The sequence below is a fragment of the Bos grunniens genome, chromosome 26, assembly GCF_055505025.1.
Source record: "Bos grunniens cultivar Pamir isolate PY7600 chromosome 26, Bosgru_T2T1.0, whole genome shotgun sequence".
NCBI classification, from domain to species: Eukaryota; Metazoa; Chordata; class Mammalia; order Artiodactyla; family Bovidae; genus Bos; species Bos grunniens.
Genome location: NC_141190.1, coordinates 490,754 through 516,886, shown reverse-complemented (window position 1 = coordinate 516,886; position 26,133 = coordinate 490,754). Strand labels below are relative to the sequence as shown.

At 45.3% G+C, this 26,133-nt stretch overlaps 1 pseudogene across 1 annotated transcript in view; it reads left to right on the top strand.

The window, feature by feature from the left end:
* Positions 1-796: 796 nt before the first annotated feature.
* LOC147343921 (coiled-coil domain-containing protein 3-like) overlaps positions 797-26,133 on the top strand; it is a 44,523-nt pseudogene continuing 19,186 nt past the window's right edge. Inside the window, exons 1-3 of the transcript XR_015155398.1 lie at positions 797-1,171; positions 5,334-5,508; positions 19,872-19,946. The product of XR_015155398.1 is annotated as a coiled-coil domain-containing protein 3-like (transcript). The remainder of the gene's footprint in view (positions 1,172-5,333; positions 5,509-19,871; positions 19,947-26,133) is intronic.

Here is a 26,133-nt window from a genome sequence, read left to right as displayed (position 1 = left end):
TGGCTTTGGCTTTTCAGATGTTGAAGGCTTTCCTAAGAGCATGGTTAAAACATAAGAGACGAAAGGGAGAGAGAGATTCAGAAAAGTTTATTAGATCACACAGAATTTCCAAGGTAAACTCTGCGACGGTAAAGTTAGATTTCTGTGTCATTACAGTGTAAATGAACTACTCAGAAAATGCAAAAACGTATGGTGAGTACTCATGGCAATTGATGGCAATCATTCTAAGAAGGCCATGTCTGGAGCAAGCTTTGTGCTGGCAAAGCTTCCACCTGGTCGGTGCGCAGGGCGCCAGAAGAGGGCTGGGTCGCCTCTCCTCACACTGACTTTTCCGCTGCGGACCTCCGCGCTGGCCCAAACACCGAGTTCGGCCCGGGGGCTCCCGGTCCAGCGCCGATTGCGCTGTCTCCCCAGCACCGGGCGCCCCTGGACAGCTTCCTGCCTCCGCCCCTCCCGCTGCCGCCCAAGCCGCAGCCACGGATTGGGGGTGGGGGGACGGGCAGGAGGCTGTGGTCTCCGGTCCTCCGCGTGCCCTTTTAAAAGCCTCCCAAGCTTGGCCCCGCAGGGGGATCCCGGCGGAGGAGGGAGCAGCACGCTGAGGTTCTGCAGCGGTGCGCGGAGCTGAGCGCCCCGGGCTGCGCCTCCCGCTGGTGGGGCCGGGCACTTCGGGTTCCCCGACGCTCTCGCTGCCGCCGCGGGGCTCCCCCTCTCCCCGACCCTTGCCAAGCGCCCCAGATAGCGCGCCTGGGGCGCGGCGCCCATCCGGCGGCTTCCGCCACCCGCCCTCGCCGCCGGCATGCTGCGCCCGCTGCTGCTCCCCGCGCTCTGCCTGGCCGGCGGGCTGGAGGCCGCACGCGGCTGCCAGCTGCCCTCCGAGTGGAGACCCCTGAGCGAGGGCTGCCTAGCGGAACTGACCGAGATTATCGTGTAAGCCAAGGTGCTGGCGCTGCAGGAGGAGCGGCACGGCTTGTACAACGACCTGCCCTGGCAGTATGAGGCCAGCGACGCGGGGCTCTTCTACTCAGCTGAGATCAAGATGCTGTGCGACCAGGCGTGGGGCAGCATGCTCGAGGTGCCCGGGGGGCTCCAGGCTCAACCTCACCGGCCTGGGCTATTTCTCCTGTGACTCCCACACCGTGGTCCAGGATTACTCCTCTTTCTTCTTCCTCAGGTGAGCCTGCCACATCTCGCCCATACCATCCCTTCGGCCACTTGGCATGGCCAGCAGAGGTACCTTTATCCCCAGCAGGCTCAGGAACTCCTCCAGAATCCTGTCTGTGCGATGTTAAGTGATGCCCTGGTCTCCCCTTGTCTCCTTCCCATTTTGTGCTCTTTGGTGCTCCTCACATTGAGTCTACAGAGATCTTGGGTGCCTCTGGCTAACACTGTTGGAAAAACAGGGATGGCTCCCTTGCTTGACCAGGAAAGAGTGTTTCAGGCCAAAGCTCAAGGTGGTTTCCAGCAACAAACAGCCTATTTCCAATAGCAGAGGTTTATGTGGGGGGTAATGGGGGAAGAAGGCCCTGGTCACAGTGCTCTGAGGCATATGAAGGGCAATCGGACAGAAGCCCTCTCTGGTTGAGTTCCATGCAAGTTGGCCTGTGGTGCAGATGAGATGCCTGTGGATAAGAGTTCAGGCAATGGCGTCTCCTGGAGTTTGAGATAAGAAAGTGGAACACTAATTGAGGTGGAATCCTTATAGAGGAGGAAAGCTATATTTTAAAGTGGATGCTGTGGGAATTGTTTGGGATGGACAGTGGTCAAAACCAATCCAAACACCTTTGGAATCAGATGGTTGTTGGAATTCTGGCTCCGTTCTTCCTGTCATTTTGAGCAAGTTACTGACCTTGTCAAGAACCTCAAGAGCCTCACCTTCATAATGTGCCAAACAAGGTTGGTTGAGATTAAATCCTAGGAACTGATGCAGAACACCTGGTGCAGGTTAGATGAGGAACGTGTAGTTACTCAATCCTGCACACCTGCTTAAATGCCAAGATGGGACTGGTGTGGAATGCAGCCCAGTTGTCCTCTTGTTTCACTCAGATTCGCTCATATCAGCTGCCAGCAGACCTCAATGCCAGGCTCTTCCAAATAGCAAAAGTTTATAGAGGAAGGGCCTGGGGGCAGGGATATTAAGGGATTGGGAAAGTGCTCACAGGGCTTTGAAGAACAGAGAGGTGAATTAGACCAGGCCTTGTCTGTTGGGAGACCCCTGGAATCTTGTGAAGTTCCATGAAAGTTTGTCGTGTGGTCACGACGAAATGCATGTAGATAAGGGTTCAGGTTATGGGCTCAACTGAAGTTTGCAATACAAAACAGCAGGTGGAACCCTAATGCATTGGTTCTCTCCAGTTGGAGGAGGAGGCTGATACAGAGGAACCTCAAAATGGAATCTAACAGATAGTGATTGGACAATAAGTCTCATCTTCTCAGTATGTGGCATAGCATTAAGGATATTTGGAATGGCCATGACCTTGGTCTGCAGACTAACTTTTAGCTCTTGAGATTTCACATCACTGAGAAAGAAGACAGAAGGTTCCACAGAGGGGCGTCCATAAGCTCGCTGTAACACATGTTTTCCATATTAAAGCCAGAATATCTAAGTTTAGAATACATGGTGTGCTTTGTGTTGGCTTGGGTGGTTTAGCCAGATTGCTGCTGCTGCTGCTGCTGCTAAGTCGCTGCAGTCGTGTCCGACTCTGTACGACCCCATAGATGGTAGCCCAACAGGCTGCCCTGTCCCTGGGATTCTCCAGGCAAGAACACTGGAGTTGGTTGCCATTTCCTTCTCCAGTCCATGAAAGTGAAAAGTGAAAGTGAAGTCGCTCAGTCATGTCTGACTCTTAGCGACCCCATCGACTGCAGCTTACCAGGCTCCTCTGTCCTTGAGATTTTCCAGGCAAGAGTACTGGAGTGGGGTGCCATTGCCTTCTCCATTAGCCAGATTTAGTTGAATTAAAAAAAAAATACTGGAGAAGTACAGTTTCTAAATAAAACTGGCAAGGAATGAGATAGTACCTTCTTGATATGGAGAAACTTAGATTTTTACATGTCTTTATTTAGGGAAACCAGCTCTAAAACTATTCAACAATAAAACTTTATTTTCCAAAGTAAAAAGAGCCACAGTACTTAAGAAGGCATTATTTTCTTTTCTGATTTTATAATGAAATACAGTTTTTTACACTGGCTCTCTGGTGGTCAACCAACTCTTTCCTCTTTTTCTCTGACATATTTATAAAACATTAGGGCAGAGATACAGAGTCAAATGGTAGTCTGACAAGATTTCTATTTCACAGGGCTGTGTTGCCCTGATGTGTGTTAACAACCACATACAAATCATTCCTCTGTTATTCTGGGCCCCTCAGAGAGGAGAACAGATTCTGGTCAGTGTCACAGGGGAAAGTGGCAGTGGAGACTCCCTGTTGAGAATGCCTACTTTGGGCTGGAGTGCTGCTTCCATCTCTCCTTTTCCTTCTCTGGACTTCTCTATCTTGCCAACAGGTACTTTATGCAGGGTTCTGTAAAAATGCTTTTTATACTGTGCTTACTCTGCCAAATACTTTACTTACTTTAAAAAAAAGTGCACTCCTTACACCAACATTAAACAAATAAGGATGCGGTTGTCATCTTCATTTTATAGACTGTACATTTAAGCTTAGTGAATTTAAGAAATTTGTTGTGCGTCAAACAGGAGATACGTAGCAGTGATAGGACTTGAATCTTGAGTCATTGCAATTGGCTTTCCTTTGCCCAGGAAACAAGAAGCACTCCACTAGGAGAAGGAAAGCAGCTTGGGAGATACACAAATGTTCACCCGCACCCATCCCCCAATTCACATGTTTTGAAAAACTTAAGGATAGACACGTGCAGTGTGAAGTAGAGAAACAATCAGAGAGAGTGACTCCTCTAATGTGAGCCATGTAGATGTGTAATTGGAAGCTGCATGTAAATCAGTGAAGTTAGAATATGCCCTCACACTGCACAAAAATATCTCACAATGGTTTAAAGACTTAAACATAAGACATGACACCATAAAACTCCTAGAAGAGAGCATGGGCACAATGTTCTCTGACATAAATTGGACCTTTGTTTTCTTAGGTCAGTCTCCCAAGGTAATAGAAATAAAACCAAATATGAACAAAGGGGACCTGATCAAACTCACAAGCTTCTGCACAGTAAAAAAAAAAAAAAAAAAAGACAACCTAAAGAATGGGAGAAAATATTTGCAAATGGTGCAATAGACCAGGGCTTAATTTCAAATATACAGACCATACAATTCAACAAAAACAACAACAAAAACCCAATCAAAAAATGGGCAGAAAACCTTAATAGACATTTCTCCAAAGAAGACATGCAGATGGCCAGTAGACACATAAAAATATACTCAGCATCACTCATTCTTAGAGAAATGCAAATCAAAGCTGCAGCCAGGTACCATCTCCTATCAGGCAGAATGGCTATCATCAAAAGCAGAACAAATAGCAAATGTTGGAGAGAGTGTGGAGAAAAGGGAACCCTCCTACACTGTTGGTGGGAATGTAAGTTGGGGTAGCCACTATGGAAAACAGTATGGGGGATCCTCAGAAAATTCATAGGACCACCATATGATCCAGCAGTCCCCCTCGTGGGCATATCCCTGGACAAAACTGTAATTCAGGAACATACATGCACCCCCCATATTCATAGCAGCACGATTCCCAACAGCCAAGATATGGAAACCACCTAAATGTCCCTTTATAGTTGAATGATTAAAGAAAATGTGGTATGTATATATGAATATTACTCAACCATAACAAGAAAGAAAGAATGCCATTTGCAGCAACATGGATGGAACTAGAGATAATTACACTAAGCGGAGTAAGTCACAAAGAGAAGAATAAATACCATATCATATCACTTATATGTGGAATGTAAAATATGGCACGAATGAACCTATTTACAAAACAGAAATAGACTCATGGATACAGAGAATAAACTTGTGGTTGCCAAGGGGAATGGAGGGAGGGAGATGGATGGACTGGGTGTTTGGGGTTAGCAGATGCAAACTGTTACATTTGGAATAAACAACAAGGTCCTACTTTAGCACAGGGAACCATATCCAATCTCCTGGGATAAACCATAATGGAAAAGATATTAAAAAATGTATTTATATGTATAACTGAGTCACTTTACAGCAGAAGTTAGCACAACATTGTAATTAAATTCTACTTAAAAAATAAAAAAGATGTTGTATAACTGGCCACACTGTCACAATCTTCTGTTGACTCTTGATTCAAGATGGTGCATCCCATGGGTGTCCAGTCTACACCTCTTGCCTCCTTTTTTTCCATTAGGATGGATGAGAACTATAACCTCTTGCTTCATGAAGTCAATTTCCAAAATGCCATCTTTCCAGACACTCAAGAGAACAGAAGGATATTTTCTAGCCTTTTCCAGTTTTCAAAGTGTTCACAAGGGCAGCAGCTGGCAACTTTCTTCAGTGACTGGGAGGTCCAAGAAGACACTAGGGTAAGAATTGGCTATACCCTGTGCTACAGCAAAATAATAAGATAGCTATGACTCATGAATGTTGTGAGCAAGGGAGTCAAGAGTCCCCTTCCAAAGTCCAGATCAAGAAGTATTTTTCACCCTCTCCACAGCCCTCCCAGAAGTTAACAAGCACTGCTCATAAACTCTGGAGTCCTCAGGCTGAACTGTGTGGCATGAGGTTCCTCACAAAGTGAGGGGACAAGATGGGCTGAAGGTTGGCATGCTGTGCCTCAGTTTCCTTTTCTGTAAATTGGAAGCCATTGTAACATCTGTATCTTAGGGCTGATACGACATGATTTAACTATGTAGGGAATGTCAATAGGTAAAGCCTTTAGTGAGGTGTTTGAGAGTAAGCACTCAATACACTGAGCTGTTATGACTACTTCTGTTGTTGACTTCAAATACTTATGTATGTTTTTACTTGGCCCTGCTGGGTCTTAGTTGTGGCATGTGGGATCTTCAGTCTTCCTTGCAGCATGCAGGATCTTCAGTTGCAGCATGCAAACCCTTAGTGGCAGGATCTAGTTCCCATGGAACAGAAGGATTCAGATCACTCTGGGCATGAAGATAGAAAAGGCATCTTTCAGTCTGAGGGAGATGCCTGAGTTGTGGGGATATTTCGAGGACTATTGCTTTCTCTGAGTAATGCCATTGTTGCAACTGAGCCAGGGGAGCAGGGAGGCCATGGCCCATTGCTCCCAGTTCCTACCAAGATGTTTATAGGACCACATGACAGACCACAGGAGACAGTTCTGATGTGGGTTAATGAACCAATGTGCATGTATTAGGTGGTTTCCTTCTTTCCCCCATCTGTGGTGCTCTTGGTGGGGGCGCTGTCTTTCTCTTGTCTGGTGGGTTGGCCTAGGGGAGTGGCCTTGTTCTTCCAAACCTCCTGCCCAGGGCTCCATGGCACCTGGAGGCTTTCTTCATGTTCTTTGCACAGAAACTGTTCTCATCGTAGGCAAGCACATCTGACTGCAGAAAAGTGTTGATTCTTCCTTTCCATACATTATCCAGGGTTCCTTCCTTAGGCCTGCCCTAGTGACAGTTCTCAACTTCCGACCACTCTTCAAGATTTACTAAAATTTTCTGAGTGCTTGTCATATATTTCACTCCCCACATGGATATAAGCACCTTTATTTCCCCTTGCCCCACCTTTTTTTTTTTTTTGGCCTACCCAACTCTTAATCTGTGCCAGCACCCACTCCACATTGAACTGGACCCACCAAGGATAAGCCTGAGTATCCCCAGCCTGGGTCAGATGCTAGCATGTTCCAATTAAATCTTTTTAGTTTTGGTCCTGTGGTTCTCCATTTTGTGGGATTTTTGTTTCATGTACTAAATCCTTGGTAATAGTACATTAGTGTCAAGAGATCAGATATTGATCCAAATATACCTCCCAGCTGAGCCCCAAATTTTTAGATATATAACTGATTAGCTCTGTGGTCACACAATGAAGCTATTAACATTTTACTACAATTAAATTTTCCATCATTCGCAACAAATAGAACAATGGGACTGTGGATAATTGTTTTAATGTGAAGGCAGTCCTATTTGGGTGGTCAGATGTTGATCTTGGGGAGAATTCCTCTTCCCTTTCATCATCCTTGTCTCTTAGATAACAGAGGGTGGGTATGTGTGTTTGCACTGAGTCAGAAGCTTTTGGGGAAGAGAATTAATTGTTCCAGGTTGCTGAGCTGGTACAGAGCCAAATTGAGGTGTTGATGGACTTTGTATGTATCACATCTTGGCTCCTTCTTCTGCCTACTTTGAAAGGTACCACATCAGAGCTGAGTTAAATTAGCTAGTTCATTTGAGAATTTAGGTTTAAAATAAAACTAAGGTGCTAGCATTTATATTTTATGATATTTCTTGACAAATTTTTACTTTCTCTGCAGTGATTAAAAAAGTTGTGAATTGAAGGTGTCCGAATTAGCTGAAGAGTTATGGATAGTTACTTGTTCCTTTCTTGAAAAAAAAAAAAAAAAAAACAACTAAACTAAAACTAAAAATTATCTGCCTTAAAAAAACAAAAACAAAAACTTATGTTCAGTTGTGCTGGATCTTTGCTGCCATGAGGGCTTTTCTCTAGTTATGGCAAGCAAGGGCTACTCTTTGTTGCAGTGCACAGGCTTCTTATTGCAGTAGCTTCCCTTGTCGCGGAGCACAGGCTCTGAGCACATGGGCTTCAGTAGTTGTGGGTTGTGGGCTCACTAGTTTGGGCACACAGACCTAGTTGATCTGCAACTTGTGGAATCTTCCTGGACCAGGGATTGAATTGGTCCCTGCTCTAGCAGATGGATTCCTATCCACTGTGCCAGCAGGGAAGTCCTTTCTGCTTTTTCTGTTTGAAGATGAGTATCGTGCTTTCTCTCCTATGCAGGGTAAATAAATCATGTTACGACACAAACAATCTGTTTTTCCTAAGGTGATGGGTCTTCCATCTTAGATGGGATCAGAGGAGCTTGTTTGGGCCAACTTTTTATTCCAGTTAGACTCTTGCTAATGGGAACATGTGAATCCTTCATTTGTTCTGAGACCATTATGAATGGCCCTGGACGGTGCACATTGCACAATTTCCCTATATCACATGCTGTGTCTTAGATGATGATGAATTCAGGGGGCACACTGATGAATTCTCATCATTTCCACTGTTGCTGCTGTACTTCTCTAAGTCCCTAGTCAGCTCGAACAGTGTGTTTAGATCGTGGTCGTGAAGGGTGCATCTCCTCCTTCTCATTCTCTTGCAGCATCACATGAATATGGGACTCTAGGGTCAGTCTGGAGGTTAAGAAATGGAACCAGAGGAAAATCTGATGTAGGGAAACTTTTTGTGATACATACCCAGGACAACCTGCAACTCCGTCCTCAGTAGCCAAATCCTCCCATTTTCTAATTCCATCCTTAGACATCCCACCATTCCCCCCGCCCCTTGCTTCAGTCAGTGGAAACATAAGCTTGCTTTCAAAAGTTGCCAGGGAATCAGCAGCACTCCTAAGTGTTCAGCATCTCTCTGGTTCAGTATCATGGTGTTAATGGGGCCTCTGGGGATGTCTTTGGCAAGTTAGATTATTCATCCCATTTTCTGGCAGGGTTCTCTCCACGCCAGGCAAGAACATTTTCCTTTCCTTTTCCCTTCCCTGCTGGGTGAGTGTAACAATCAAAACAAAAGTTGGCTGTTTTCCTTTCTCCAAAAGTCCTGTCCCCTGGGACCACGACCCAGACTGACCCACACATACATCAATCAAACCTAGAGTGTCATGGGACTGACATAAACTCTGTGGAAGACCTCCTGTCATCTTTATTTTTTCCCTTTTTACAGTTGGGAAGGATGGTGAGGGAGGTGTCATCCTCATAAGGCAATCAGGATGGGCTGTGCCATTTTCAGAGGTGTGACCTCAGGCAGAATCCTTAATTTCCCAAAACTTCAGTTTTCTCCTTCCCTGATAGCTCTGTTGGTAAAAAAAAAAATCTGCCTGCAATGCAGGAGACCCCAGTTTGATTTCTGGGTCAGAAAGATCTGCTGTAGAAGGGATAGGCTACCCACTCCAGTATTCTTGGGCTTCCCTTGTGACTCAACTAGTAAAGAATCCCCCTGCAGTGCAAGAGACCTGGGTTCGATCCTTGGGTTGGCAAATCCCCTGAAGAAGGGAAAGTCTATCCTCTCTAGTATCCTGGCCTGGAGAATTCCATGAACTCTATAGTCCATGGTGTCACAAAGAGTCGGACACCACTGAGCGACTTTCACTTTCAAAACATATAAACTGTTTCAGGTTGTCCTAAGGACCCAATTAGATCATAGGTTTGAAAGGACTTTGTCAGTTGTAAAGAGTAATGGAGGGGTTTATGACTATAAATGGATAGTTAGAAAGTATGATTTTAAAACTTAAAGATGATTCAACTTTTAAAAAGCTTCCTGTGTCTTCCCAGGGCAGTAGCAGTGGGAGCAATGCTGACAGGGTAGGTGGTGGAGAGGGGAACAGATGATGGGGAAGCTCTCATGTGTGTTGTAATTCATTCAACAGAATTTACTGGGTTCTGGTCACAGAACACTTAAAAATTCATGTACTGAATTATAAACCATGTTCATGTGGATTCCCAAATCTGAAAGTATAAAATGGTAGTCAGTAGAGTTTTTTCTCCCACCTCTGACACCCATCCACCCAGTTCCCACCTACCCTCCAAACGAATAACCACTGTTAATAGTTTCTTGTAAGCTTCCAATGAGTATTCTCCCCCAACAAACACTTCAGTCAAGATTCACTGTCTTCTTTAAGGGCATGGCCACCCACTCCTATATTCCTGCCTGGAGAATCCGATGGACAGAGGAGCCTGATGGGCTTCAGTCTATGGGGTCACAAAGAGTCAGACATGACTGTGTGACTAACACACACTTTTGGTACCAGTGGCACTGCAATGTGCACACGTGGTTGTGCCCTGCTTTGTTCACAAGTGGGTACGTGTAAGTAGACATGTAAGTTGCTGTATCTAGACATGTACGTTGGTTTAAACAGCTGAATCGTATTTCATTGTATTAATGCCTTACTGTGTATTTATTCCGGAGAAGGCGATGGCACCCCACTCCAGTACTCTTGCCTGGAAAATTCCATGGATGGAGGAGCCTGGTGGGCTACAGTTCATGGGGTCGCGAAGAGTCTGACACGACTGAGTGACTTCACTTTCACCTTTCACTTTCATGCATTGGAGAAGGAAATGGCAACCCACTCCAGTGTTCTTGCCTGGAGAATCCCAGGGACGGGGAAGCCTGGTGGGCTGCTGTCTATGGGGTCACACAGAGTCGGACACGACTGAAGTGACTTAGCAGCAGCAGCAGTGTATTTAATCAAGTTCCCTGTTGATAGGTAGTTACACTGTTTCCAGTCCATGGATATTACATGGAGTGTGGACATGTATGACATTGTATCAGTACACACCTCATTTTGCGAAATTGTTGAGTCCAGGCTTTAGCAAGTGACTGTTGAGTGACTTCCAGGAGGCAGCTGCTGTGTTAGATACCAGAGTTTCAATGTTGAGAAAAACTTTTAGAATACAATATTAATATATTTATAAAAATATAAATTTTAGAGTATAATTATTGTTAAGATTTTATCTAAAAGCTCATATCATATTTACATATTTTAGTTTATTTTTTGTTGTTTAGAGGTACTTTCTTGTTGACAAGCTTGTGACAGATATAATAACATATCAATTTTTAACTTATAATAAACCTAGGCACTATGAAAATTTTGTGCTTAATGTTGATGACTCTTAGACATGTCTATAGTAGAGTAGCGAAAAAAAAATACTAGATATTTAATATTGACTATTTCCCAGTTCACGTGAATCTGAAATTCATTTAGGTCAATGTTTTCTTGTATTTCCAACTGTTTGATTTGTAAGGGCTTCCTTTTCTTGAGACCATTTAAATAAGAACTCAGAACTTGAGCAATATTATCAAAAACAGAAGACTTACACTGAGACATACATAAATCCAGACAGACAGACAAGGGATCTTCTAGTTTTCTGCCTGATATTTAAAATATTTCTTTGAGCCGCTTTTTTTTGGGGGGGGGGTGCGGCGGGAGTGGGGGAAGGCAAGTGGTGGCAAGAATACTGGAGTGGGTTGTTATTCCCTTCTCCAGGAGATCTTCCTGACCCAGGGATTGGACCCAGGTCTCCCACATTATAGGCAGACACTTTATCATCTGAGCCACCAAGGAAGTTGTTGAATTCTGTGGCAAGGATGAACTTCAAGTGTTGCCCTAGGCAGGCCTTTGTAACAAGCTAATTGTTTTTAATTACATATGCAAAAGAACCAGCTTTACAGTTTCCAAGAAAAAAAAAGAAGTTTCCTTGTTACCAGTTTTGTCTGGTTCTATAGAATATCATGGCCATCCTAGGTCAGGTCATCTTTCCTTTCTGTAGTCATAGTTTTATCGCTGAATCATAGACAGATCAGCTGATAAAAAGCTTGGATTTTCTCTGTGGGGTGGATTTGCTTGTCCTTGTGTTTCACCTGGGGCAGTAGCAAGGCCTGTGGGCCTCTCCTGGAACTGGGTAGGGGGACGGGGTGCACCAGGAGTGCGTGTTGGGGTGGGGGGTGGCGCACAGGGAGCGCATCTGGGGCAGGGGGTCCCAGTTGTGCTCTCAGGGGTTACCATTGCGGCTGGGAACGCCGATTTCATGCACTCCTGGGTCCCCAGGGATCGGCATCCAGTGAGCGGAGCAGAGGGGTGCGGACCACAGGTAAGGGAACTGGGACTTGGTGGAGCAGGGAACCACGTATCCTGCCCTCTCTGTTGGCACAGTCTCAGAACCCCCTAACCTGGCTGTCACAGAAAGGCCTTGCCTTTGGGGTCAAGGCCTTTACCGCTTTACCCCTTGGCATAAAGCTCAGACCCGTGTGGGTTTTCCCAAGCAGCCTAGTGCCTGCTGGAAGTCCAAGGGATTTATCCTGCCTGGTGATTTCACCTGTGGGGACTTCATAACCCTTACTCTGGCCGGCTGGCCCAGCCCTGCTTCTGCCACTTCACAGCCCAGCGGGCCCTTGACCACCTGCTGGGATGGGAAAGGGAAGGGTCCACCAGTTGCACCCTAGAAATTTAGTAGGTTGCATGGATTTAAACATCTGGTGGCCACCCAGGCAGAAAAGAAAGGAGGTGGGCACCTTGCTGCCCTTTCATGGTGGAATCTGTGGCTGTCCTGCTGAGAGAGGGGCTTTCCATGGTGACACTGTGCAATAAGTTTGGTGTTTTGGAACTGAATAATTAGAACATGTAAAAATTTTAAATTATGTGGTGCTTTAATTAAAAATAAAAAAAAAAAGCTCCAAGCTTTTTGCAAATTGAGGTCTAAAAATTGAAGGCCTATTTTCCTTCCACTGTGGCATTCTATGAAGAAATGTGCGTTTTTTTTAAGAAAAGAGGCGGAAAAGTGAGGGAAATAGAAAACCCAGAGGTGCCCCTGTAGTTTGGTGAAGGGCTTAGGAGGTCACCTGCAAATGCTACTGGCTGTCGGGAGGCAGTCTCTTCCTGTGGCTGATGGGCACAGAGCTCTGCAGACTTGTCCTTTGCATGGATGTTCTTGTTGGTGGAAATCCAGCTCAGAGCCATCTCCTGATGTGTAAGAATTTCCCAGACTAGACCCCTAGGCAAATCCCGCAGGGTCAGGGGCTCCTTCCTTCATTGTATCTGTCTGTTTGACTGAAAACCAGCAATGACATATTTTTCTCTCGATCTGGTCTCTCATCCAGGCCTTGGAGTAATATTTCCCCTTCCCCTCAATAGGCTTGGGTTCCAGGGATGAATTATAGTCAGTTGTCCATGATTTTGCAAATGAGGAAACTGAGAGCCAGAGACGGTGAAGGACTGTCCAAGGAAGAATGGGATATCCTTCCAGGAACCCTGGCTCCTGGGTTTTTAATGAGCTTCCCACCCAGCATGGTCATTAATTGGCAAGTGTTGACATTGAGAACAAACTATTGGTGGAAATGTAAAAGGCTTTTTTAAAGAATGTGCCTATCAGCTGTGCATCTTATGGAGTATTTTCATTGTACTCCTCAACCCTTGGAAAGTGCTGGGCACAGGGCAGATGCTTCATCATTTTTATTGAATAAGTTCAATTTCACATAATTATATCCATAGTGTCAGCAACACTATGAGGTATATTAGAACAGTGATTGTCAGAGTTGGTACTTCACAGATCAGTAAAGAAAGAAAACATTTTATTAAGACTGTAAGATAATTGCTAAGTTTTCACTTTATCCCACAAGGATATTTTAAAAAATGAAACAAATCTCTCCCTTCATCACCAAGGCTATCGGAGGTCTGTTGAGGACCCCACACAAGGGAGGTTCTACCTCTTGGGACACCCCTGCTTCAGCATCTCCCTAAGCCAGCAACCTGGGATAGTCGAGTACACTTGAAGTTCCTTCCTTGACCTCTGGAGTTTTTTTGGAAGACAATTTTTGACAGACAGGGGTGGGGAAGGTTTTGGGATGTTTCAAGTGCAGTCCATTTATTGTGCACTCTATTTCTATTTTTGTTCCCTGGTGGCTCCGTTGGTAAAGAGTCTGCCCACAGTGCAGGAGACCCGGGTTCAGTCCCTGGGTCAGGAAGATCTCCTGCAGAAGGAAATGACAGCTCACTCCAGTATTCTTGCCTGAAGAATTCAATGGACTGAGGAGAGTGGTGGGCTACAAAGGGTTGGACATGGCTGAGTGACTGAACACTTATTTCTAGTATGATTTCATCAGCTCCACCTCAGATCACCAGGCATTAGATCCTAGAAGTTGGGGGCCCCTGCTTTAGTTCCCTCTTTCATCTTCTACACAGCTGCAGCCTACTTTCTCCCCTCTTCCACGTGCAGAACTACCTACTGGGCTTCTCTGAGTGTGACTAAGAGTCTCCTACCCTCACGTCCTTTACTCTGAGTCCCTTCTCCTAACTGGGTTTCCCTGATCTCCGTTTAGGCACTTTTGCCCCAGGTAGTGCTAGTGGTAAAGAACCTCCCTGCCAATGCAGAAATCCGATCCCTGGGTTGGGAAGATCCCCTGGAGGAGGACACAGCAACCCACTCCAGTATTTTTGCCTGGAAAATTCCCATGGACAGAGGAGTGTGTCGGGCTCTGACAGTCAGACGTGACTGAAGCAACTTAGCACAGCATACCAGAGGACCTTAGCACTACAGACTCACGTGATGGTTCTGGCTCTTTGGAGTCCCTTGTCATTCAACGTGTATGTTAGGGTCAGCTTGTGTATTGCTTCCTAAAGGCCCCGAGAGGGTAACAGGGGGGAAGGCCGGGGGTCTCCAGACAGAGGGAATAGGATGCAAGTGTCGGACATTTTTTTCTCTCTCTCTTAAGCAGCTGGAGGAAGCAAACTAGTGTTACATTTTTTCCCCTTCTCTATACAAATTTAAAAGGAGGTTTCTCTGAAAAGTCTGTGTTGCCATGATGATTCCTGGCTCCACCTGAACTTAACTTTTCTCAAACCTGGAGCTAAGCAATGCATTTTTTCGTAAGGAAATGTTTGTCTTAAGCTATATTAATATACTATATATTTCCGCTAGACTCTGTCTTCAGGTAGGTTCCCCCTAAAGGCTCAGAATCAACTTGACAAATCAGTATGTCTTACTCATACCTTGTTCTTCTAACCTATGTTAATGAAACGATATATTTGCCTGGAAATCTGCCTTTCTTCAAGATTCATGTCAATCATTTTATGGCCCAGGATGACTCACCTGCTGCCAATGTTATCTCAATGCATGTTGCAGGTGAGGGGCGTAGTGCAATTCTCTGAGACATTGCCTTTCTTTCCTTAGCAGACTGCTAGTGGCTGTATAATATCTAGCTAAAGACCAGCAGGGGGTACTCTTACTGCGCCCATCTGAAGTCTATGTCAGCAGCTTTCTCTATCTCTTTTATACTTTAATAAATCTTTATGACACAAAAGCTCTGAGTGATCAAGTCATATTGGATCTTCATTTCAGATTGAAGATGCATTCCATGGTATTGCCATCTTAAGTCTTTCCATCGCTATGGGATATCTGTACATGTATTCAGGATATTTTTTCAGCAATCATGTATAATTTCCGGTGTGCCTGTCTTGTCATCCTCATTATATCCATGGCAAAATATTTTATTAATGTTGAAATTATTGAAAGGGAATTGTTTTTTTTTTAATTCCTTTTCAGATTATTATTTGCTAGTGTATACAGATAAAACTGTGTATATTCATTTTTATCAGTTTGGACAGCTTGATAGTTGTCTTTACTTTCTTTACTTTCTCATACTTTAAGATTATCCTGGCTCATATGTGTACTGCCTCACCCTTAATCTCAGTCATTTATTCAAAGAACTTCTGTCCTTTTATTTTTTTTTTAACATTGAATTATTTTTGATTGTGCTGGGTCTTTGTTGTTAGATGTCTAGTTGTAGTGAGCAGAGGCTGCCCTGTAGTTGCCGTGCTATGGCTTCTCATTGCAGCAGTTTCTTTGGTTGCAGAACTTGGGCTCTGGAGCATGCAAGTACTTCAATAGTTGTACGGGAACTTAGTTGCCCCTGGGCATGTGGAATCTTCTAGCACCAGGGAGTGAACCCATGTTCCCTGCATTGGTAGGCAGATTCTTTACCACTGGACCACCAGGGACATTTCCTGTTCCCTTTCATTAGAGAAAGATATACAAAACATACATGTGGGAGCTAAATATGCTCAGCTGACAATACTCGGAAATATATAGATGTATTCCAGCTTACCTTTGAACATATTCAGTTAAAGGTAATTTTTGATGATGTCTCCATGGATCTTGGAACCTTTCCTTTTGTTTCTCTGTAACTTCCCATTCCAATGGTCAGATACCTGGCTTCCACCACTTTTCATGTATAGAATTCAGTGCTTGTCCCATGTGGTTACTGTAAAAACTGTCAGACTGTCTTCCAAAGTGGGCTGTGCATGCTTCCCACCAGTATCTTGAGTATGTTTCTGTAGGATAGTTTACTATCAGTATACCCTTCATGGCCAGGTGTCTATTTCAATCTTTACCAATTATGAATGGGCTTGTTTACTCTAGTGTTCTTGGACAATTTGAGTACAGATTCTTTGTCAGATATGCATGTTTAAGGAAAACAATTGTATTTATTTTTGGCTGTGTTGGGTCTTTGTGTGTGGGCTTTTCCCTAGTTTGGGTGAGCGTGGGCCATAAGTAGTGGTGTGCGGGCTTCTCACTGGAGTGGCTCCTCTTGTTGTGGGGCACAGTCTCACGGGCTTCAGTGGTTGCAGTATGTGAGCTCGGCATTGTGTCTTCCAGGATCTAGAGCACAGGCTTGGCAGTTGTGGCACATGGGCTCCATAGCATGTGGGATCTTCCCATAGCAGGGATCACACCTGCCTCTCCAGCACTGGCAAGCGGATTCTTTACCACGGAGCCACCAGGGAAGCCCTCAGGCATATTTTTGACTCTAGTTTTCCACACATGTACCTGGAGAGAGAGGCCAGGATCAAGAGGCCTGGCCACTGGGAGTTCTCAGCCACAGTTCTGGCTGTGCCATCCAAAGCTCTGGGGCCTTTGGCGAGTGCCTAAGCTTGCCTGGGACTGTTTCCTCCCCTCAGAAATGCCCTGCTGTTAGACTGTAGCCCACCAAGCTCCTCTGTCTCTGGGATTTCTGAGGCCAGAATTCTAGAGGGGGTGCCATTGCCTTCTCTACAAGGTAGCATTTGGAAGATATTTTCTCCTGGATTGTGGTTTTGATGAAGGAAGGGGGATCCCTTCCAGGGCTTGAGAGTGGATTCTTATCTGACACTTTGAAATGAATTGTCTGAGGAGAGGAGTACCATCCAAGTGAGAGACTTCATTGGGAAGGGCTGTCGGGGCAGAGGGCAGGAGGGTGAGGGAAACGGAGAGAACTGCTCTGCCACGTGGCTCACTGTCTCAGGGTTTATGGTCATTGGGTTAGTTTCTGGTGTGTCTCTTGCCAGTCATTCTGAATTGGGATCCTTCCTGGGGGTACACGAATCACTCCACCAAGATGGATTCCAGTGAGGAGGATCCTGGGAAGTTGGTAGGACCTCTGGACTGCGGTCTCCAATCTCTTTTTTACCTCTCCAGAATCCTGGTTGGTGGTAGTTTGTTAGTTCCTTGTTCCTTACCAGGACCTCCTGTTGTAAGATGATTCCTGCAAGTGTTTTCTCTTCTCTGTTGCCTGGCAAGGGTTGGTGGTCATTGGTTCATTTAACAGTGTGTCTTTTGGTTCTCTCGAGTAAGGTCCTTCACAAAGTAAATATATAAAATTGTAAAAGTAAATGTTTTAAATAATTTATATTCCTAATTTGGTAAGTTGGCTTTTTTGTTGTGTGTTAGAACTCATCACCAGACCAAAGATCATGTAGATCTTTTGTTGATTTCTCAAACTGCATAGTTTTGAGTTACGGTGTTAGTTGCAAAGTTTGTGTTTCTGTTTATTTCACCTTTTTTTTTTTTTAACAGTTATTTATTTTTAGTTGATTAATCATTGCTTTACAATATTGGTGTGATTTGTCATACATCCACATGAATGAACCATAGGTGTACATGTGCCCCCTCACTCTTGAATATCCCTCCCACATCCCATCCATCCCCACCTCTCTAAGTTATTACAGAGCCCCGGGTTGAGTTCCTGAATCATACAGCAAATCTCCACTGTTTGTCTGTTTACAAATGTTGGTGTACATGCATCCATGCTGCTCTCTCCATTCATCTCACCCTCTCTCTCTTGTTCCCCACCCTTGTCCATAAGTCTGTTCTCTATGTCTGCATCTCTGGTGTTGCTATGTGAACAGATTCGTCAGAGCCATCCTTCTCAATTCCATATTTTTCTCTTTCTGACTGACTTCCCTGTTTAATACACTCTAGGTTCATCCCCTTCATTAGAACTGACTCAAATATGTTCCTTTTTATGGCTGCATTCCATACAGGCTCTGATTGTTCCTTAGCCATGTTTTGAGGAGGGTCATGGAGCTATTCTGCTCCATTTCAGTTTGGGCTTCCAGTTTGAGCGTTCACAGCAGAACTGCTTCTGGGTGAGCCCTCTGAGGTCTGTGAGCACAAGGCTGCCCGCTCTTCTCTGGCAGCCCTCAGGGGGCTCCAAAATCCCCTCTGACCCGCAGGCACAGGAAGCTTTTTCTTCAGACTGGGCTCGGTGACCAGCTGGTGGGAACTTTGTCTCTTCAGGGCCATCAGGGCTCCGGCTGCTGGGTAATGGAGCTGCCTCCCAGCTGAGAGGAGCGGGGTTGCCTCAGTGCCCGCCAGCAGGGGGCGCTGAAAGACAGAAAAATGAGGACGAAGTAGACATTTCCTGTGTCCAGCTGAGCGCTGACCAGAGGTCAGTCTCAGGACTCAGCGAGGGAAAGAGCTCCATGTGCAAAATGGCGGGTTTTCAGTTCGATTTCTGTTAGAAGATCTAGAGGATGACCTTTACTGGTGTTCTTCCGAGTAGGTGGCCAGTTTTCCTGTCATTGTTTCTTAAGAAAACTGTCCTTTCCTCTTCCCTTGTTCCTGGTTTGATTTTCATGAACTGACCACGCACATGTGGGTTCATTCCTGGGCTCTCTATTCTTTCCTGGAGTCTATGTGTCTGTGTTCCTGCCAGTTCCTCACTGTGCTGATTACTACAGGTCTGTGATGTAGTTTGAAGTTGGAGAGGAAGATGCCTCCAGCTGTTTTCTTCTTTCTCAGAGTCTTCTTGGCCGTTTAAGGTCCTGTTCAATATTAGCAGCCTAATATTAGGAATATTTCTATTTCTGTGAAAAAGGCCATTGAATATTATTTTGTGATTGCAGTCAATGTATTTGTTGATGGCTTTGGTTGGAATGGACATTTAAATTCCTCATTGTTCCAGTGCATAAGCGTGGAATAGTTTTCTGTTTATTTGACTTTTCTTTGGTTTCCTTATAAGTGCTTTCTAGCTTTCTTCTTTTTCAATGAGACTTTAAACACAATATTTACTAAATTAGTTCACACTTGTGCTGGTTAAATGGCATGATTTGCTGAAACTTGTGGGTGAACTAAATGTTCTGTTGGCTGAATTTTATGATTGGCTTAAACTTCTGAATGAACTAAATAGTCTTTGAAAATTTCCAGTGTGAAATTGTTTACCCAAGATGAATTCTTATATTTTCTGTTAAGAACATTGATTTTTAGAAAATGCATATTTTCCAATCGTAAGTATTCATTGAAAATCAAACTTAAATTTCTTTTTTTAATTAATCCATATGTATTTTCTTTTTATGTAGTCTTTATAACCTTACTATTTAATGTATTTCATTAAGAATGTTTGTATTTTCCATTATAAAACATCCAAATTACTTTCTCCCACATTTGAAAACTTTGATATTAAATATTTTTTTCAAGTTTTACCTAAGTTTTAAATTTTTCCCGTTAATTTCAGACTGCCATAAAGAGTATCTGGATCATAGCTCTTTCTTTTTTATATATATATTTTATTTTATTTTTTAACTTTACAATATTGTATTGGTTTTGCCATACATCAAAATGAATCTGCCACAGGTAGTCTAGCTTTCTGACTACTGGTCTTTTATGTCCTTGATTAAGTTTGTTGCTAGATGTTTTATTCTTTTGGATGCAATTGTAAGTGGGATTTTCTTAATTTTTGTTTCTGATTGTTATTAGTGTATATAAATGCAAGTGATTTTTGTATATTGATTGGGATTGTAAGTTATAGTATTTTATATGATTGTAAATTGATCAGAAATTATTAAGGTTTACTGAATGTAGTCTAACAACTTTTTGTGAAGTTATGGGGAAAATTTTATTTGTAAAATCTGTTTCTCCTGCAATACGTCATCCAGAGGACCCAAGGCATGGTGGTTACTAATAGACTTCCCACAGTACTTCTTCATTCCATGTGGACTCCTTCAAGGGCAGTGAGTATCACAGCTTCCCTTGAACTTTGTCTGGGTAAGTTTTGACCTCTATAGGAATGTTTCATGCCTGTCTAATCTGATTTTCTTTTATGGTATTGACTTGTTTGTTTTGAGACATAATTTACTTTCCGGTAATTTAAAATGTACAGAAAACACCTAGCAATAGGAAAAAGTGCTCGCATTTGCCACATCATCTAAAATACTCTATGTGTTTTAAACAAAATGGGTGCATTCTCCTTCAAAACCTGCACATAATCTCCAAAATCAGGAAATCATATGGTTTCTACAGTATAATGTAACCCACAGCCCCACTTCCATTTCAGCAATTGTTAAATTGTATGCATATATCTTTTCTTCCCATCCTTTTTTTTTTTTTTAAGTATGTTACTGAGATTTTCAGTGATTTGGACAAACTTGATGGATTTAAAGAAACACGTGTACCCCATTGTTCATTGCAGCACTGTTTATAATAGCCAGGACATGGAAGCAACCTAGATGTCCATCAGCAGATGAGTGGATAAGAAAGTTGTGGTACATATACACAATGGATTATTACTCAGCCATTAAAAAGAATACATTTGAATCAGTTCTAGTGAGGTGGATGAAACTGGAGCCTATTATACAGAGTGAAGTAAGCCAGAAAGAAAAACACCAATACAGTATACTAATACATATATATGGAACTTAGAAAGATGGTAACAATAACCCTGTATACAAGACAGCAAAAGAGACACTGACATATAGAACAGTGTTTTGCACTCTGTGGGAGAGGGAGAGGGTGGGATGATTTGGGAGAATGGCATTGAAACATGTATAATATCATACATGAAATGAGTCACGAGTCCAGGTTCCATGCACGATACTGGATGCTTGGGGCTGGTGCACTGGGACGACCCAGAGGGATGGTATGAGGAGGGAGGAGGGTTCAGGATGGGGAACACATGTATACCTGTGACAGATTCATTTTGATATATGGCAAAACCAATACAATATTGTAAAGTTAAAAAATAAAATTAAATTTAAAAAAAAAGAAGGGGAAAAAATAAATAAAGCAGACATGGTGAATATGGGATCTGCGTGGCCTTTTCTATATGGATAGTTTTCACTGAAGATGGTTTTAATGCTTATTCATGTTTATTCATGATACTCGGGGTTCCATTCGAATCGGTGCAGGGGCATCAGGCCTTATCTCGAGTGGAAGGGGAAACCAGTGTCTTTGGCATTGTGGAATGACCCATGAGGGTTCCTGTCGAGTTTCAGTGTGAGACCAGCCTCCTCTTGAGGTGCAACGGGAATGTCAGGATTCCTTTCCAGACAAAGCAGGGGAATTGACCCTCATCTCCAGACAAGGAGGGGCAAAGGGGCTCAGATTGAGGTGTTCTGGGAAACTGGGTGTTCCTCTCGAGTGAGGATGGGTATGTCAGGTAACTTCTGGAGTTGCCTAAAGGGTGTCGAGTACTGTTTCAAGTTTCAAGAGGGAATGTGGGATTTCTCTCGAGATGCTGCAGAGGGAAAGGGCCTCATCTCGCGTTGAGGGGAGAATCCCATGGTTTTCCTTGAGGCTTGGCGTGAAGTTTGGGGTTCCTCTCGAGTTGCGACGGGGACTTCAGAGTCCTGCTCGTATTGCCTCAGGGAAGTCAGGTCTCATTTTGAGTTGTGACGGGCAGCTCGGGATTCATCGCAAGTCACTGCAGGGAAAATAGGCCTCATCTAGACTTGTGTCCAGAAACTCTGTGTTCCTCTCCAGTGGCGACAGGGATCTCGGGGTTGTGTTCAAGGTTCACCTAGGGAGTCAGGCCTTGTCTTGAGTTGAAGCAAAGCACTCTGCTCTCCTCTCCAGTTGCGACGGATATCTCCTGGAGCCCTTTGAGTGGGCTAAAGGGACTCAAGCCTCCTATGGAGTTTTGAGAGGGAACTCAGGATTGCTCTCTAGGCCCTGCAGGAAAAGAATGGCCTCATCTGGCGATGCCGGGGGAATCTCGTGGTTTTTCTCAAGTTGAGGCGGGAAGTCAGATTTTTCTCGAGTTAAGACAGGGAACTCAGGGAGCCTCCCGTGTTGCTCCAGGAAGTCCAGTATCAATTCCAGTTGTGAGGGGGAGCTCGGGATTGCTCTCAAGTCACTGCAGGGGAATCAGGCTTCAATTTGCATTGAAGTGGGAATCTCGAGGTCCTTCTCGAGTTGGGGCAGGAAACTTTGGATTCCCTCCAGTTGCGACGGTGACCTCAGGGAGCTTCTCATGGTGCCTATGGGAAGTCAGGAATCCTTTAGAGTTGTGAGGGGCCTCTCAGGATTTCTCTGTGGTGGTGCAATTGAACAGGGCCTCATCTCCAGTTGAGGCAGTAAGCTCAGGGTTCCTCTCCTGTTCTGACGTGGATCTCGGGGTGTGTCTGCAGTTTCAAACAGGGAATCAGGTCTTAACTTGTGTTTAGGCATGGAACTCTGCTTTCCTCTCGAGCTGTAAAAGAGGTTTCAGGCCTCCAGTCGAGTTGAATTAGGGACCTGGGGCTTTTCTCGAATTTGCAACCAGGGTATCAGTCCTCCCTTCATGTTGTGAGTTGATTCTCGGGGTTCCATTCAAATCTGTGCAATGGAATCAGACTTTATCTCGAGTGGATGGGGATATCCATGTCTCTCAAATTGTGGCAAGGACCCTGGTTCCTCTCCTTTATCAAGTTGAGACCATCCTCCTCTTGAGGGGCAACGGAGACGTTGCATACCTTCCCAGATGAAGCAGGGGAATTGACCCTCATCTCGACTTGAGGAGGGGAAAACGGAGCTCTTCTTGAGTTGTGGTGAGAAATTCAGCATTCCTTTCAAGTGGGGACAGGTACATCGGGAAGCTTCTAGGGTTTCATAAAGGGTGTCAAGTTCCCTTTCGAGTTCCAAGAGGGAATGTGGGATTTCTTGGGAAACGCTGCAGAGTAAAAGGGCCTCATCTTACGTGGAGGGGAGAATTTTGTGTTTTTTGTGGAGTTGTGGTGGGAAGCTTAGGGTTCCTCTCGAGTTGTGTGGGCACCTGGGGGACCCGCTTAGGTTTCCTCAGGGAAGTCAGATCTGCTTTCAAGTTGCGAGGGGCACCTCGGGATTCCTCTCATGTCTCTGCAGGTATTTATAGAGCCTCATCTCAAGTTGAGGCATGAGCCTCAGGCTTCCTCTCCATTTCTTACATTGATCTCACGGTTTCTGTTTAGTTTGAATGGGGGAGGCAGACCTCGTCTTGTGTTGAGGCATGGAACTCGGCTAGCCTCTCGAGTTGTGAATGGGATGTCAGGCCTCATGTCGAGTTGGATTTGGAACTTGCAACTTTTTCTGGAGTATGCAACCAGCGTGTCAGTGCCCTTTCATGTTGTGACTCAATATTCGTGGTTCCATTTGAATCAGTGCAGGGGTATCAGGCCTTATCTCGAGTGGATGGGGAAATCGATGTCTTTGGCATTGTGGCACGACCCAGGAGGGTTCCTTTCCAGTTTCATTGTGAGACCAGCCTCCTCTTGAGGTGCAATGGGAATGTCGGGATTCCTTTTCAGACAAAGCAGGGAAATCGACCCTCATCTCGAGATGAGGAGGGACAAAGGGCCTCAGATTGAGGTGTGCCAGGAAACTTGGTGTTCCTTTTGAGTGTGGACAGTTATGTTGGGGAACTTCTTGACTTGCATAAAGGGTGTGGAGTACCTTTTTGACTTTCAAGAGGTAACGTGGGCTTTCTCATGAGATGCTGCAGTGGGAAAGGGCCTCATCTCACATTGCAGGGAGAATCCCTTGGTTTTCCTCGAGGTTTGACAGGAAATTTTGTGTTCCTCTCGAGTTGTGACGTGAACCTCAGGGTCCCGCTCGTATTGCCTCAGGGAAGTCAGGTCTGATTTCGAGTTGTGACGGGCACCTCCGGATTTCTCGAAAGTCACTGCAGGAGAAATAGGCCTTATCCAGACTCGTGCCCAGAAAGTCCGTGTTCCTCTCCAGTAGAGACAGTGATCTCGGGGTTGCATTCAAGGTTCACCTGGGGAGTCAGGTCTTGTCTTGAGTTGAAGCAAAGGACTCTGCTCTCTTCTCGAGTTGCAACGAGTATCTCCTAGAGCCCTTTCAGTGGTCTAAAGGGAGTCAAGCCTCCTGTGGAGTTTTGAGAGGGAATTCAGGACTGCTCTCTAGGCCCTGCAGGTAAACAAGGGCCTCATCTGGCGATGACGGGGGAATCTCGTGGTTTTTCTCGAGTTGCGGTGGGAAGTTTGGGATTTCTCTCAAGTTAAGACAGGGAATTCAAGGAGCCTTTCGTGTTGCCCCAGGGAAGTCCAGTCTCCATTCCAGTTGTGAGGGGGAGCGCAGGATTGCTCTCGAGGCACGGCAGGGGAATTGGGCTTCAATTCGCGTTGAAGGGGGAATCTCTAGGTCTTTCTCGAGTTGCGGCAGAAAAATTTGGGTTCCCTCGAGTTGTGACGGTGACCTCAGGGACCTTCTCATGGTGCCTATGAGAAGTCAGGAATCCTTTAGAGTTGTGAGGGGCCTCTCAGGACTCCTCTGTGGTGGTGCAATTGAACAGGGCCTCATCTGCAGTTGAGGCAGTAAGCACAGGGTTCCTCTCCTGTTCTGACATGGAACTCGGGGTGTGTCTGCAGTTTCAAACAGGGAGTCAGGTCTTGACTTGTGTTGAGGCATGGAACTCTGCTTTCCTCTCGAGCTGTAAAAGAGGTTTCAGGCCTCCAGTTGAGATGAATTGGGGACGTGGGGATTTTCTCGTATTTGCAACCAGGGTATCAGTCCTCCCTTCGTGTTGTGAGTTGATTCTCGGGGTTCCATTCAAATAAGTGCAAGGGAATCAGGCCTTATCTCGAGTGGATTGGGAAATCTGTGTCTTTCGAATTGTGGCAAGACCTCTGGGTTCCTCTCCAGTTTCAAGTTGAGACCGGCCTCCACTTGAGGTGCGACAGGGACTTCAGCATTCCTTTCTAGACGAAGCAGGGGAATCGACCCTCATCTCAAGTTGAGGAGTGGAAACCAGGGCTCTTCTTGAGTTGTGGTGGAAAACTCGGTGTTCCTATCGAGTGGAGACGGGTATGTCAGGGAACTTCTTGAGTTGCCTAAAGGGTGTCAAGTACACTTTCGAGGCTCAAGAGGAAACGTAGGATTTCTCTCGAGACGCTGCAGTGGAAAGGGTCTTCATCTCGCTTTGGGGGGAGAATCTTCTGGGGTTTCTCGAATCGCGGCAGGAGACTTTGGGTTCCTCTCGAGTTGCAACCGGGACCTCAAACCTGCTCGTGTTGCCTTAGGAATGTCAAGTCTCCATTCAAGTTGTGAGGGTCCTCTTGGGATTCCTTTCCAGTCAGTGCAGGGGCATAGGGCCTCATCTCAAGTTGAGGCCAGAACCTCAGGGTTCCTCTCCAGTTCTGACATGGATCTCGGGGTTCCTATGGAGTTTCAACAGGAAAGTCAGGCCTTGTCTCGTGTGGAGACATGGAACTCTGCTTCCCTCTCGAGGTTTCATAAAGGTCTTAGGCTTCCTGTCGAGTGGACATAGGGGTCTGGGGCTTTTTCTTGAGTTGCCACGGGGCTTCCACACCTCCTTTCATGTTTTGAGTCGATCCTCAGGGTTCCAGTCAAGTCAGTGCAGGGGAATCAGGCTTACCTGTAGTGGCTGAGGAAATTGGGGTCTTTTCGAATTGAGGCACGACTCCCGGGGATGCGCTCAAGTTTCAAGATGAGACCAGCCTCCTCTTGAGGGGCAACGGCAACGTCGGGATTCCTTTCCCGACGAAGCAGGGGAATGGACCCTCATCTCGAGTTGAGGAGGGGGAAAACGGGGCTCTTCTTGAGTTGTGGCATGAAACTCGGTGTTCCTCTCAAGTGGGGAGAGGTATTTTGGGGAACTTCCTGAGTTGCATCAATGGTGTCAAGTATCCTTTCGTGTTTCAACAGGGAATGTGGGTTTTCTCTCGAGACACTGCTCTGGAAAAGGGCCTCATCTCGCATTGAGGGGAGAATCTTGTGGGTTTCTCGAGTTTCGGCAGGACACTTGGAGTTCCTCTTGAGTTTGGACGGGGACCTCAGGGACCCGCTTGTGTTGCCTCAGGAAAGTGAAGTCTCCATTCGAGTTGTGAGGGGCCTCTTGGGATTCCTCTCCAGTCGGTGCAGGGGCATAGGGCCTTATCTCAAGTTGAGGCTGGAACCTCAGGGTTCCTCTTCAGTTCTGACATG